Raw genomic sequence first — 13,515 nt, 5'->3', positions numbered from 1 at the left:
ATGATTTGATACCTTCTCTAAGGATTAATTTCAGTCCTTTTAGGTCCCATTCAATGAGCCTAGGGCATGTAGATTACCTTTAATATAGATGGAAATGAAAAACTTAACTTAGGTATTTTTTCGACCTTCGCCCATGAACATGAATTCAATATGTGTATACCTAATGACATTAATGCACTTAATTGAAAGTGAAAGAATGGGAGGGGAGACCACGATGAAAAATGTAGTCTTAACCCCACTCCCCACACATTTTTATTATTAAAATAATACCAAGATTAAGGTATAATTGAATTTGTTGGGCGTCCATTATTGATAAGGACCCAACCTACTTCTAGTTTGACACCATCATTAGCAAGATGATCAACATCAAAGTTGAGTGATATTAGGACATGGGAAAAACTAATTTTGGAGAAGGATTCTTGAAATATTGAACTATTTCTATTATACTTCTAAGTTTGAATTCTTTAGGTAGAGTGCCCCTAAGAAAGTGCTAGATGAAAATCAAACAATCTCCCACCATCATCAAGTTTTCTAGTTTAGATTTTTTGGCAAATATTAAACCTTGAAACAATTCATAACATTCAACGGGTTTGTTTCCTAATTGGCGAGGTCCCAAGAATAGTTTATTACTTTGTTTCCTTTGACGTTAGAGATAACCTCTCCAACTCCTATAACCCCTAAATCAACTATTATTTTATAAAATGTTTGAGTATTTATTTTCACTCATTTATAAAGTTTTAGATACCTAAATTAATATAGTTTGATTTGTTGGTAAACATAAATACTATTTTTTTTTAAACTATAACAAAGAGAATTTATATTAAAAAATTGTGTTTAGGGACACAACCATTCAAAAGAAGTTATAAAAATGGAAGCTCGTGATTTTTTTGTCTTCAAGAGGATACTTTCCAAATATAATAAAATTCTACTTCAACTTACTAAGATATTGAAAGAAAAAACTAAATTGGTTACATATAATCACTAGAAAATGGCTAAAATTTCAATGGAAGTAGAGAGATTGTCATTACGTAAGACTATTTCTTAAATAGGAGGCAACCATTACGTTTAAGTCAAAAGCTTTATGGGGTTGGATTCTTTTAATAATTTAAATTAAAAAAGTCACTTAAATCAAATAAATAAAAAGAAAATATAATCATAATAATAATAATAATAATAAAAATAATAAAGGCTTCGAAAAGATTGGAGAGAGTTCTATCAAGCCTTTATTAAAATGGAGGAGGAGGAAGGCATTCAGATCCGTCTGGATTTGTTTATCATATTGTGCAATTGTAGAGAACTTGCCATTACCAGTACCATCTTGATCTTAGGATGAAACCCCCATCGTTATATCTCCTTGGTGGATCCATCAAGGGTTCATAAGCGCGCTTCATTGTTTTAGTTTATCAATTCGATGAGAAATCATGAATGCCTTTGGCAAGGACTTCATTTGTAGGTTTTCCCAACTATTAATAAAATAAAGTTGTTGCATTCTTCATATTATTTTATGTTCTTTGTTTTTGGTTGCATGCACTTGTTTTAATTCACGTAACTAGTAAAAAAGGTTGTTTAAATATTCTTATCATGAATGCATGTTATTTCTAGTTATTATGATTCCATAATAGGGGTTTGGAAGTTATTATGAAGTTTTAAGTAAAATTTTGAAGAGAATATTAAACTAAATATTATAGTGTTCCAAATTTCTTTAGATTTTTCTTGTTTGGAATATTACACATTAACTCTCACATAGATAACAATGGAGGGCCTTTTTGCAAGATAAATAATCTATACAACGGAAAGGAGTTTATTTTGAATGAGGTAGGTGAAGATGGCATGGGGAACAAGCTCATAGATGTGGAAACTAACAAACAACTAATTATTGAGGAGTTTGAGAGAGGTGTGGATTTCTCTTAATTTCCAAGGACTCATGCAACAACAAAGTGTGAAATAAGAAAAGAAGAAAAATGATCCTAACTCAAATGAAAGGCTTAGTTTCCAATTTGAAAAAAATGGTCTCGATTGAATTGGTGCCGCACTTTCACAGGCTGTGCCAAGGAAGGAGTTGATTACATTGAAACAGGTGCGAAGGAAGGAGTTGATTACATTGCAAAATCGATAAATCTGCCACCAAGAACCAAAAGATCAAAACATCAGTGGTGGGTTTTGAATACTTTTATCTCGATTGAATTGATTTTTTGCCGTGAGACTCGCAGAAATGGCAGTTGTTAAAGTCCAACCCGGAGAACAACAGGTAGTTGTTAATGGCAGTGAAGTTATTAGTAATGGGCGAGAGAATCATCAAGATATTAATAATGGCAGTAACAGTAAGGAATTTATTACTAATGGGGGCAACGAGAAAGCGAATGAATTAGTACGGCCCAAATCTCTGTATGTGGGGGATCTGGAGCCCAATGTTAGCGACGCCCAGATTTAGGAACTTTTCCAGCAGGTTGGCCCGGTGGTCAGTGTTCGCATCTGTAGAGATGCGTTAACCAAGACTTCTCTGAGATATGGCTATGTCAATTACAGCACTGCTGAAGATGCCACAGAGGCTTTACACAGCTTGAATTTTACACCCCTTAATGGAAAGCCTATTCGGATAATGTACTCACACCGTGACCCCACTATTCGCAAGTGTGGGTCGGCAAACATATTTATTAAAAATCTTCACAAAGCAGTAGACAATCAAACCCTCTATCACAAATTCTCTGTGTTCGGACCCATTCTTTCTTCCAAAATTGCAACAGATGCATCAGGGCAATCTAAAGGATATGGATTTGTGCATTTTGAGCAAGACGAAGCAGCGCAAGATGCAATTAAATGTATGAATGGTACTTTGATAAATGACAGTCACATTTATGTTGGCCCATTTATGAAAAAGGAAGAGAGAGAACAAACGAAGCTCGTGAAAAAGAAGGATAGAGAAAAAATGAAAAAGGAACCAGAGCCGGAGGAACAAACAAATGGAAAAGGCAAGTTTAAAAATGTTTTTGTGAACAATTTATCAGAGTCCATGAATGATGAGGATTTAAGGAAATACTTTGATGAGTATGGAACAATTACCAGTGTAGCAGTGATGAGGGATGCAGCAGGGAAGTCAAAGTGTTTTGGATTTGTCAATTTTGAGAATGTAGATGATGCAGCAAAGTGCGTTGAGAGTTTAAATGGCAAGAAAATTGATGGCAAAGAATGGTACGTCGGAAAAGCACTGAAGAAATCTGAATTGAGACAACAATCTGGAACAAATCTTTATTTAAAACATTTGGATGATAGCATAGATGATAACAAGTTGAGAGAACTGTTTTCTATTTATGGCACAATCACTTCATGCAAGATAATGAGGGATTTTCATGGACATAGTAAAGGTTCAGGATTTGTCTCATTTTCATCTCCTGATCATGCATCCCGAGCTTTGGTAGAAATGAATAAGAAAGTTGTCCTGGGCAAGCCTCTTTATGTTGCTTTGGCTCAACAAAAAGAGGAGAGAAGAGCAAAGCTACAGTCTCATTTCTCTCAACAAAAAGAGGAGAGAAGAGAAAAACTAGAGTCTCATTTCTCCCAGTTGCCTAATCCAATTGGCATGGAACCGACAGCTTTCACCCATGTCCCCATGTGTAATCCAGAAAATCCTATATTATCTATTTATGTTACTTTGGCTCAACAAAAAGACCAAAGAGGAGCAAAGCTACAGTGTCTTTTCTCACAACAAAAAGAGGAGAGAAGAGAAAATCTACAGTCTCATTTCTCCTAGTTTCCTAATCCAATTGGCATGAAACCAACAGCTTGTGCCCATGTCCCCATGTACAATCCCGAAGGTTCTACAACATATCATTCATTTGGTATAGTACCAGCTCCATAAGGTCATACATTATCTCATCCAATTGACATGGTATCAGATCTTCAAGGTCCTATATTATATCATCCAATTGGGATGGTACCACCTCCGGAACGTCCTATATTATCTCATCCAATTGACATGATACCACCTACATTTTCTCGTGGAAGAAGTTATGGACTAAACCAACTGATGTTTGATGTCCCCATGTCCAATTGTGGAAGTTATGGACATGGCCGGCCACCACCTCCATCATAGTTACATTACTACTCTTTAGTGTTTAATTATATTTTGATTGTAATATATATACGTTTGGTCTCATTAATTATATATTTTAGTCTTAGAAATTGATATTTATACATTATATTAAGTCGGGCATTTGATTTATTTCTTTGAGTTAAAGTAAAGACTCTTAACAATTAAAGTGAAGATTTTTTAGCAGTGATTTTTTTGTTAAATTTTTTTCTTTAGTCTTGCGTTACATGTTTTCATGCTTTGGGGATGAGTGGGTTCCAATTTTGACTTCTTGTTTGTGTACCAATCCATTACTATGGAATATTTTTGGTTTAAATTACATGACCCAAATTTTGCCATACAAGACTGGCAACTCCACTATGGATTAGTTGTGAATATGAAACTTATGTGTGTGTTTGTGTTTAGACATGACCATTTCAAATTTGAAATTTCAATCCAAAAGTTTTTTGTTTTGTTCAAAGTTTATGTTTGTTTTTAGGAATGTTTTGTACGAAGAAAGGTATTTTTTTCAAATCTATTCTCTTTCCAAAGAAAAAATGTTTTAATTATTTGATTATATAAAATCTTTTAATTATTTGATTATATTTAAATTACCTATTGCTAAATTAATTTATTTTTAATTCTACATGATAAAATGAATTTATTCAAAAAACCACGTGTGTTCCTCGAGCTAATCGTGCACATTGGTTTTAGCAATTTTCCACACATGATTTTAGCTTTTAATGGTTTACTCGTTCAACCCATGGTTTTTTAGTTTTGGTTCTAGAATTGTCCTTGTATTCCAATACAAGGTTAATTGAACCACAAGGTTAATTGAACTGTGGTTTTTTAGTTTTGATTCTGGAATTGTCCTTGTATTCTAATACAAGGTTAATGGATTTGGATTTATGGATGTGATGATTTATACATATTATATTGTAATATTGTAAAGAACAATATAATTAAAAATCTTCTAGAATTCCCATTTTTGGGTTCTTGGGGAAAGTATTCATGTAAATTTGTGTGCTCAATTTTGTTTTTATTAAGAATTTGTTTTCAACAATTAACTTTACAAGATTAAAAGCAATAGTATATTACAACTAAGGCTATTACTACTTTAATTGAATACTTATTTTATTGCTACTTTTTATTACTTTTTTAATCTAGCTAAAATTGTATTTTATTATTATTATTATTATCACTATTTTCTGATTTAGTTCTTCAAACTTATTCTATAAAACTCAAAACATTTATTTGTTCAAACTAATATATAAAACTATGAAATTACTAATTATTAGAGATCTACTCATTGATATGTTTGTTGATCATGGAAGTTTAGTCACATAGCTAGTCATGTTCTCCACTTTGAACCTCCTAGAGGACTCCCCTCTTAATGATACATGTTGGTAGCTCATGTAGACAAATACATCCATTTGGAATCGGGTGTTTATGGAGCAAAAGGTTGGGGGGTGGGAGGTTTTCCACCACCTCACATAGCTAAGAGGTTGGGGGATGTGGAAACAACCACTCTTCTAGATAGCCCACAGGGTCTCTATTTTTGAATGATAATCACTCTTCTAGATAGCTGGTAGGGTCTCTAGCTGTGGGAAGCCTTGATGAGTTATATTGTGGTTTATTATATCCCTCGTCATGGCTCATTTCTATTATTATGATATTATATTCTAGTTTGTGTTACTGAAACACAATCATTGGCTCTCCCTAATTACAATATGGGTGTCTTGTCAGCTCTCCCCCTCAATCTCTCGCTAGGAACATTTTTTCTATCCTGGCAAGAATTAGCCATTGTAGAAAAGAACAAACCTTTCACAATTTTCAATCAATGAAATTATTGTTTCCAATGCATAAATGTGTTTGACGCTATTAGATACCCTTACTAAAACCAAATAGTAATATTTTTTTAATATTTTGTCAAAAAATATCAATTCTTCTACTAGTTAGCTTCATAGAGCTTCCAATTTTGTTTTCAATCTAATTTTCAGTTTTTTTCTTTCAACCTTGGTTTAAGCATTTTGTCAATACCATTTTTTATTTTTTTATCTTTCTTCATTCAAATAAATCCTTTACTTAGTCATAGATAGAGCTAACAATGTAATAGTGGGTGGCATTTAAATTTGGTATTCAATTATAGAGATCGATCTTCCAGTTTAGTATCATGTGGTCTTCCTTCTTATGTATTCATTCATTCTTAGATGTAGTGCCTACATGAAACTATTTTAAGGTGTAGAGAGAAAACAAGGTTTGTTGTTGAATCATAGGGTTTTATATTTCATATCAAACCTAAATTCCAATGATAAGTTCACCCATACGGTTGGTGACCCTGATGATAAGAAGTTTACTGCAGGTTATGTGTTTACTCTTGGTTCAGGACCTATTACATGGGCTTGCAAGAAACAAAGTTCCATTTCTCTTTCTTCATCAGAATCAGAGTATCATGGTGCCATAGAAGATAGTAAGGAAGCCCTGTGGCTTCGTTAGATCCTGTCAGATTTTGGCTTTCAATAGCAACATCCGACTACACTTTGGTGTGATAGTCAAAGTGCCATTCAACTATGTAAAGATCCAATCCAACGTCAGCACAACAAACACATTGAACTACACATGCACTTCATTAGAAATCTCATTCATGACCATGTTCTTGAAGTGTAATTATGTTCAACTGATGATCAAGTTGAAAACATCTTTACAAAGGCTCTCACAAAGGCAAAGTTTAGCAAACTTTGATGTATGGTTCAGGAAGTTGTCACTAAGGGGGGATAGGCTCTAATTCCTCCTTCCTTCTCCTATTGTGTCATATTTGTACATCCTTCAATCCTATCCCAAGTTGTTCTTAAGGGGGGATGTTAGGATATTCTGACACATAGGAAATAGTTAAGTATAACTCGGTCTAGTGTAGAGTTAGGTAAAGTGTGTTTCTTTACTATGTACTTTTGTAACTTACAATCCAACGGTCACGATATGTTCTAGATATGAAGTTATCTGATGGTTCATTCTCTCCTTGGTATTACTGACGCTTGATTCGTGGCTAACCCTGATTGGTCCATGATCTCTATTTAAAGAGCATGGAGGGTCATTTGTAGGGTAACTGTTCATGAGAGAAGCTTATGTAAATTTTCAATCTTTTATTAATAAATTGGCTGAAGTGGTCGCGTTGGCTTAGGCTGTGGATTGTTTCCCTCTTTGAGGGTTTTAACCACGTCAAGAATATTGGTGTATTAATCTGTGATTTGCTTTTGAGTGGTGTCCTTTGGTGTTCTGTCTGAGGAACTTACCCTGTAAATTCCTACATATTTCATATCAAACCTAAATTCCAATGATAAAGGTCACCCATAGGGAGTCATAGTGGGAATTGAAATTAAGTGAGATGGATAAATGTCACCATTTCATATGTTATGTTTGGGTAAAATAGAATGATCATACTTGAACATGGTAATGCATTCTATGACTCGCATATTATTATGGCGTGAGGTAACGATAGATTTCATTCATTATGCATGAGTTGAATCATATGGATAGTCTCTATTGATTATTTAATCAATTTTATTTTTTTTAAATATCCCTTTGAACTCATAAAATGTTATTATATCAAAGTTTAGTTGTACCTCAATGAAGTTGATTCCATAGTTAAATGAACATTCAATTATATCTCAATGTACTTTTATCTTTATCGATGTTTGTAGTTTTATTTAGGTAAAAAATATATTAATAAATTGATGAATCAATTTGATTATCCCAAAGAAGAATGGCAAGTTGCAAATTTGTGTAGATTATTGTGAACTGAATAAAACAACGTAAAAAGACCATTTTCCTCTACCATTTATTGGTCAGATATGGCATACACTATTAGGGAATTTTTTTTCCTCTTTCCTTGATGGTTTTAGTAGGTATAATCATATTCATATCTATGTAGAGGACTAGGAGAAGAGGCTGTTCACCTAACAAAGGAGCACCTTCACATATCTTGTTCTTCCATTTGGCCTCTGCAACGCACATGATACCTTCCAACAGGAAATACTAAGCATATTTTCTCATTTGATTAATGATAACATTGAAATTTATATGGAAGCTTCCACATTGTATGAGACTAAGTTCGATCCAGCATTATTTAATTTGGATAAAACATTCCAACATTGTATAATGGCCAATCTTGCATCAAGTACAAAAAAGTGCCACATTATGATGAAAAAAGGAGTAGTTTTGGGACATCTAGTCTCAGGTACTAGTATTTAGGTTGAATCAGCCAAGGTTCAGGTCATCTTGAGCCTACTTTCTCCCAAAAACATAGAAATAGGTACACATATTTATGGGAAAAACTAGATATTACGGTTGTTTCATTGAAAATTATTCTAAAATTGCATCCCCTTTATATGTGTTACTAGTGAAATATGCATCATTCTTATGGACTAATGATTTTCAAGTTGCTTGTCAAAGTCAAAGACACGTGTGCCTATAGCTCTTGTGTTACATGGACCTAATTGGGAATTTCCATTCCATATTGCCTCAGACACTTCTCACATTATTGTTGGAACCATGTTGGGACAAGAGGAAGGAAAGAAGTCATATGCCATCTATTATGCTAGGAAAAGATATTCACCATCAGAAATGAATTAAACTGTAACTGAAAAAAAAATTTGTTGTTGTCATATTCACACTTAGCAAACTCAAGCATTATATAATCATCTACCCTACCTTTGTGTGTTCGAAACTAGGGTCACTTCTGAGAGCTGGGGATGAATCAATAGTGATAGAAAATACACAACATTAAAAAAATTATGCCAATATATTAAAAAAACAATTACCCGACATATAAGAAATAAATATGAACATACAAATTCATTAAGAATGAACACATAAGACCCATAACACATAAATAAATAATGCACAATGAGACACAAATCACATCACATAGGGTCCCTAGATTCTAGTTGGAAAACCCAAATAAGAAAAACCATTTTGTTGTTGGTCTCTTTTATTAATTCTTCAGTCAATTCGAATTACATCATTCAGCTAGCCTCTACTAGATAGGAGCCATAAATAATTCTACAATTTGTTGGCCAGCACTAGATAGGAAGCCAAAACTCCCATAAACTATGTAGACCACCACGTGCTGAATGCCACCACCTTCACTAGTTTTCCATCCACCACTAGAAGGAAGCCTCTACTCCCTGAGCAAATTTTCCAACCTCTAATGGAACGATCCACCATCCTTATCTATTTCAACCACCACCAAATGAAGGCGACAACCTCCTTAATCTCTATAGTGCCACATTTTAAAATGTTTCAAGCTGGACCCCAAATAAAAAATCAACTAAAAACATATCACAACAATACCAATCCTCTCTAAATAAATCTCTGCTCTCACATCAACTCAACAACAAGAATTTTATGAATATACACAACATCTTGTTGAAGCCCCGAAAATCGGGTCTACAACAAGGGGGATACCTGCCCGGTCCGGACCTTGCTTGGCAGCTCCTTATTCGTTTGGTATAGCAGGTCTGACTTGGGATATGGGACCAGTTTCCCAATGTATGAGTGTGTGTGTGTAGAATTTGATGTTCCTGATCTAACAGTTCCTAATTAAGGTATTCTAATTCTAACTTTAATCTAATGCTAAGCTATTGTAATCTAAAAAGCAGCAACATCTAAGTCTATACTAACTCGGGATGTAATTCTTCTATTATGCAATCTGAAAAGATTTCAAATAACAACTGGTAATAAAGATCATTCAGCTATTATGAGAAAGGAAATCAATAAGGATGAACCACTTCACATAAAAAGTTAGACGAAATAGTTGTGAAAAACATATCGCATAATGAGCTATTCATACATTAAGCATAAATAAATAGCTATCACTGTACAAAAGTGCCAAATGATAACTCAGGCATTCATGCAATAATACATAAACAACTAAAAACTGTATATCACTTTAACACATAAGCAGAAATGGTCAAGAGATAAAAGTACCGTTTATGACTAGTCCTACTCATGAGCTTCAAGCGAAAATGATTTATCTCTCCTTGCTCTAACATCCAATAAGAGCACAGAAGTGCAACATCAGTAGCAGATATCAAATGCAAACATCAACAAATCTTGTTCCATTCATTCATCAAAAGCCTCCTTGTAGGGTGCCAAAGTGCATGTTCTGAGGACAAGTTTTTGATAAATTTTTGGACCCTTCTCTAAATGCATGAGAAGGGTTTAAATACTAATAACTAAATCTAATAATAATTTATTTACAAAAATCAGGATACGGTTTAAATGACCGTCCTTTTTCTAAGCAAAACTATTTCTAAAGATTAAATCTAATATCTAACTATTTCTGCATTTACTCCTTAATATGGCAAGCATTCAGTATTTGCTTGGGTAGAGTCAGCTGACTGTCTTCCGCTTTCAATTGAGCTAAGCAAACAAAACTGGCAAGAGCTGGCACCACATTTTCTGCAAAATCGATGATATACTTCACTGACTATGTGGTTTTACTGTGTATGCCCAGTAATAATCCAAGTTCAACTTGGTTAACCCTTGAATTGCTTCTACCTTTTCTTTAGCTTTCTGTTTCCAGTTTGTTTTTATCATTGCTTTTTTGCAATTTTCGGGCTCACAGGTGACTGAGCAGTTAGAAGCTTTCCTTCTTGAGCAAGTTTTTTCAGCGATGCGCGATTAGCGCTAGGCACTAATTGCGCATCGGAAGCTCCCTCTGTTCTTTGATCCAGGCTTCTCTGATGCGTTTTTTGCCTTTTGCGCCTCTTTCTTTGTCGGGTACAAAGCTCGAAATTTGTAAAAATAATACTTTCATGAGCTCTTGACCCTGAGCATTAAACTGTCTGTCTCTTATATCAGCATCGCTTAGTACCCATTTAACCATGGCTGTAAAATGAAAGATCTGTAATGGAGGGCTCAGCAGCATTCTATGAATCTGCGGCTCTGTTGCATGCGGTATCTGTTTGTAAGGGCGCCTTTTCTCTGTCTTTAGACATTGGAGCTTCACCCTTTTTCCCATAGCTTCCTGCACATTTCTTTGTGTAACTTTTGTTCCTTGTTCCTGCAGTTCACAAGTGAGGAGAGAGTAATGATAATAAATAACGACAGGAAAGATTTAAATGTTACGGACATGCAAAAACATGCCACCTTATGTGAACTAGCTCTTCAAACAACACAAAACCATATTTTATTAACAACTGGCATATAACTCATTAATTATCAATAAAGCGCATAACCAGTTCTTGGTTCATGGAAAAACTTTTTCTTGAATATTGAGCCAGGAAAATCTGTGATGGAATGTTTCTGCGATTTGCATCGCAATATCGCATTTCGTTGTATCGCATTACCGCAACTTTCTCGTGCTATGCTATCGCAAGGTTATTTGATTGCAACATCGCAAAGATCGTTGATCGCAATATCGCAAGATCGCGGATCACAATATCATTTAATCATTATGTGCTTTTATGCAATTTTGCGAGATGCGATATGCGATATCTCATATCGGCGATTTTTAAGGTTTTCCAATGTGAGTGTTAATTAATGCATGTGATGCGATGGAGTTCGTGTCGCAATCTCCCATTTTATCATTTTGACTCACAAGAAAATGCCCTATCATTCTTTGTGCGATGCGATATTTTTTGAGTGACATATAAGCACTAATTGATTTTTTTACATTTTTTGACTAAGGGTCCCCAATTAGATAGTGTTATTGCTAATACTAAATAAGGAGGGGGGTTGTTGGTGGCCACAACAATTGGCGATTCACTTGAAAGAACCAATTATCTCTGTTTTTCTATTGAATTTTCTAAACTTCCAAAACAGAAAATTTTTCAGAAAATTAAGCTTTATTATGGAAAGATAAAGTACATTATGCTCTAACCTGTCAATGATATTTTGTTTTAACTATTTTCAACTTTGATTATTTGCTTCATCAGGCTAGTCCTTGTATTTACATCAGTCATTACTTGGTTTTGTAAAGATAAAACAAAGTCTTCTCTGTAAACCAGTTTTAAATATGCTCATTTGTCGTAGGTAGAGCCTCTACTGCCAGCAGGCGTTTATAGCCTCGACAAGGTTACCTGTTACCCAACAATGATCCTGTATCCTTCTTAAATCAGCCTACAAGTTTCAAAGAAGAATCCATATCCACACTTATTGCTTTGATTTTCTTTTTTACTCTTAAAGAACATTGTCTTGGTTTGGTAGCCAAATTATGACACAATCATTCACTTGATTTATAACTTTGCTGAACAAGCAGGCTCATGATGAGACCCCTTGTCTTTTGACTCCAACAATCTTGAGTCATTGCCCTGTTGTGGTGTACAGTATTGGCAAAGTCAGCAAGTTATAATATTTGTGATTATGATAAGCTGGCTCGTGATGAGACCTCTTATTCTTTAAGATAAAGTGTATCCTTGGGTTGTTCCTCTGAAAGTTGTGATTTCCTTAGCAGGGAGGAAGTCATTGTTTCCTTAAGATAGCTCAAGACGACAATAATAGAGTTTTTGGAAACAGTTGTTCTACAGAGAATCTTTATTTTTTTATTAATACCTTTTATTGTACTAAGATAAAACAATTTCTTCACTAAAGGTTGTTCTCATCAAACTTTATAAAGTTGAAACTAGTATCATATCTAGGCTAGAGTCTTTAACTATGTCTATCAACAATAAAGATCAATTTTCCAAAAGATTTGCTATTTATACAAGCGAAAAGTTCAAAATTTGAAAGAGAATTGGTGTCTTTTTCATAAATGCCTAATGTAACCACTCACAATTGGTTTTATTATGAAAAAGAAAAACAACTACTCTACAAAAATAGAAGAATAATCTTCTATAGAAAATATTTCTTGAGAATTTGTCCATTAATAGGCAAAGGATCTCTCTTACCTGCTAAATCCTGTAACACAAACGTTGATGGACCTATGACTTCTACAATTTGAAAAGGACCAAGCAACATTATTTGAAATTTTGTATGTTTTCCTTTCTCTTCATGAGCCTTGTCCCACTTTAAAACTAAGTCTCCCATCTGAAAATCTTTTCAAGTCATTATGTTTGAATCAAAAGAGGATTTTACTAGCGCTTGATGATGAGCATGGGTTTTCTTAGCCTGTTCTCATTGTTCTTCTAATTTGATTATTTCCATTTGTCTTAGCTCTAAGGAGGAAGTTGGTATTTCATCGATGTATTGAACTAGAGACAAAGAGGAAATTGCTAAATGGGTCCGAAGAACCACTTCTTTCCCATAAACTAAATTAAAGGGAGAAGTGCCGATAGAAGCTTTTTGCGTTATTCGGTCTGCCCATAAAGCATATATCAAAGCCTTATGCCAATTCTTATGATTTTGGTCAACTGTTCTTTTGATAATCCTGATTAGGTTTTTATTTGTGGACTCAGCTAACCCATTGCCTTGTGGGTAATAATTGGCCGAATATTTAAGTTTGAATCCTC

At 34.3% G+C, this 13,515-nt stretch overlaps 1 pseudogene; it reads left to right on the top strand.

Moving 5' to 3' along the window:
• Nucleotides 1-2,212: 2,212 nt before the first annotated feature.
• Nucleotides 2,213-3,748, top strand: LOC149188410 (polyadenylate-binding protein 8 pseudogene; annotated as a pseudogene).
• Nucleotides 3,749-13,515: the final 9,767 nt, after the last annotated feature.

The sequence above is a fragment of the Pinus tabuliformis genome, chromosome 3_1, assembly GCF_031772625.1.
Source record: "Pinus tabuliformis cultivar Carrire ecotype Pingquan chromosome 3_1, CPIR1, whole genome shotgun sequence".
NCBI classification, from domain to species: Eukaryota; Viridiplantae; Streptophyta; class Pinopsida; order Pinales; family Pinaceae; genus Pinus; species Pinus tabuliformis.
The sequence above is the reverse complement of the archived record's forward strand: the minus strand, read 5'-3'. Positions and strand labels throughout refer to the sequence as shown.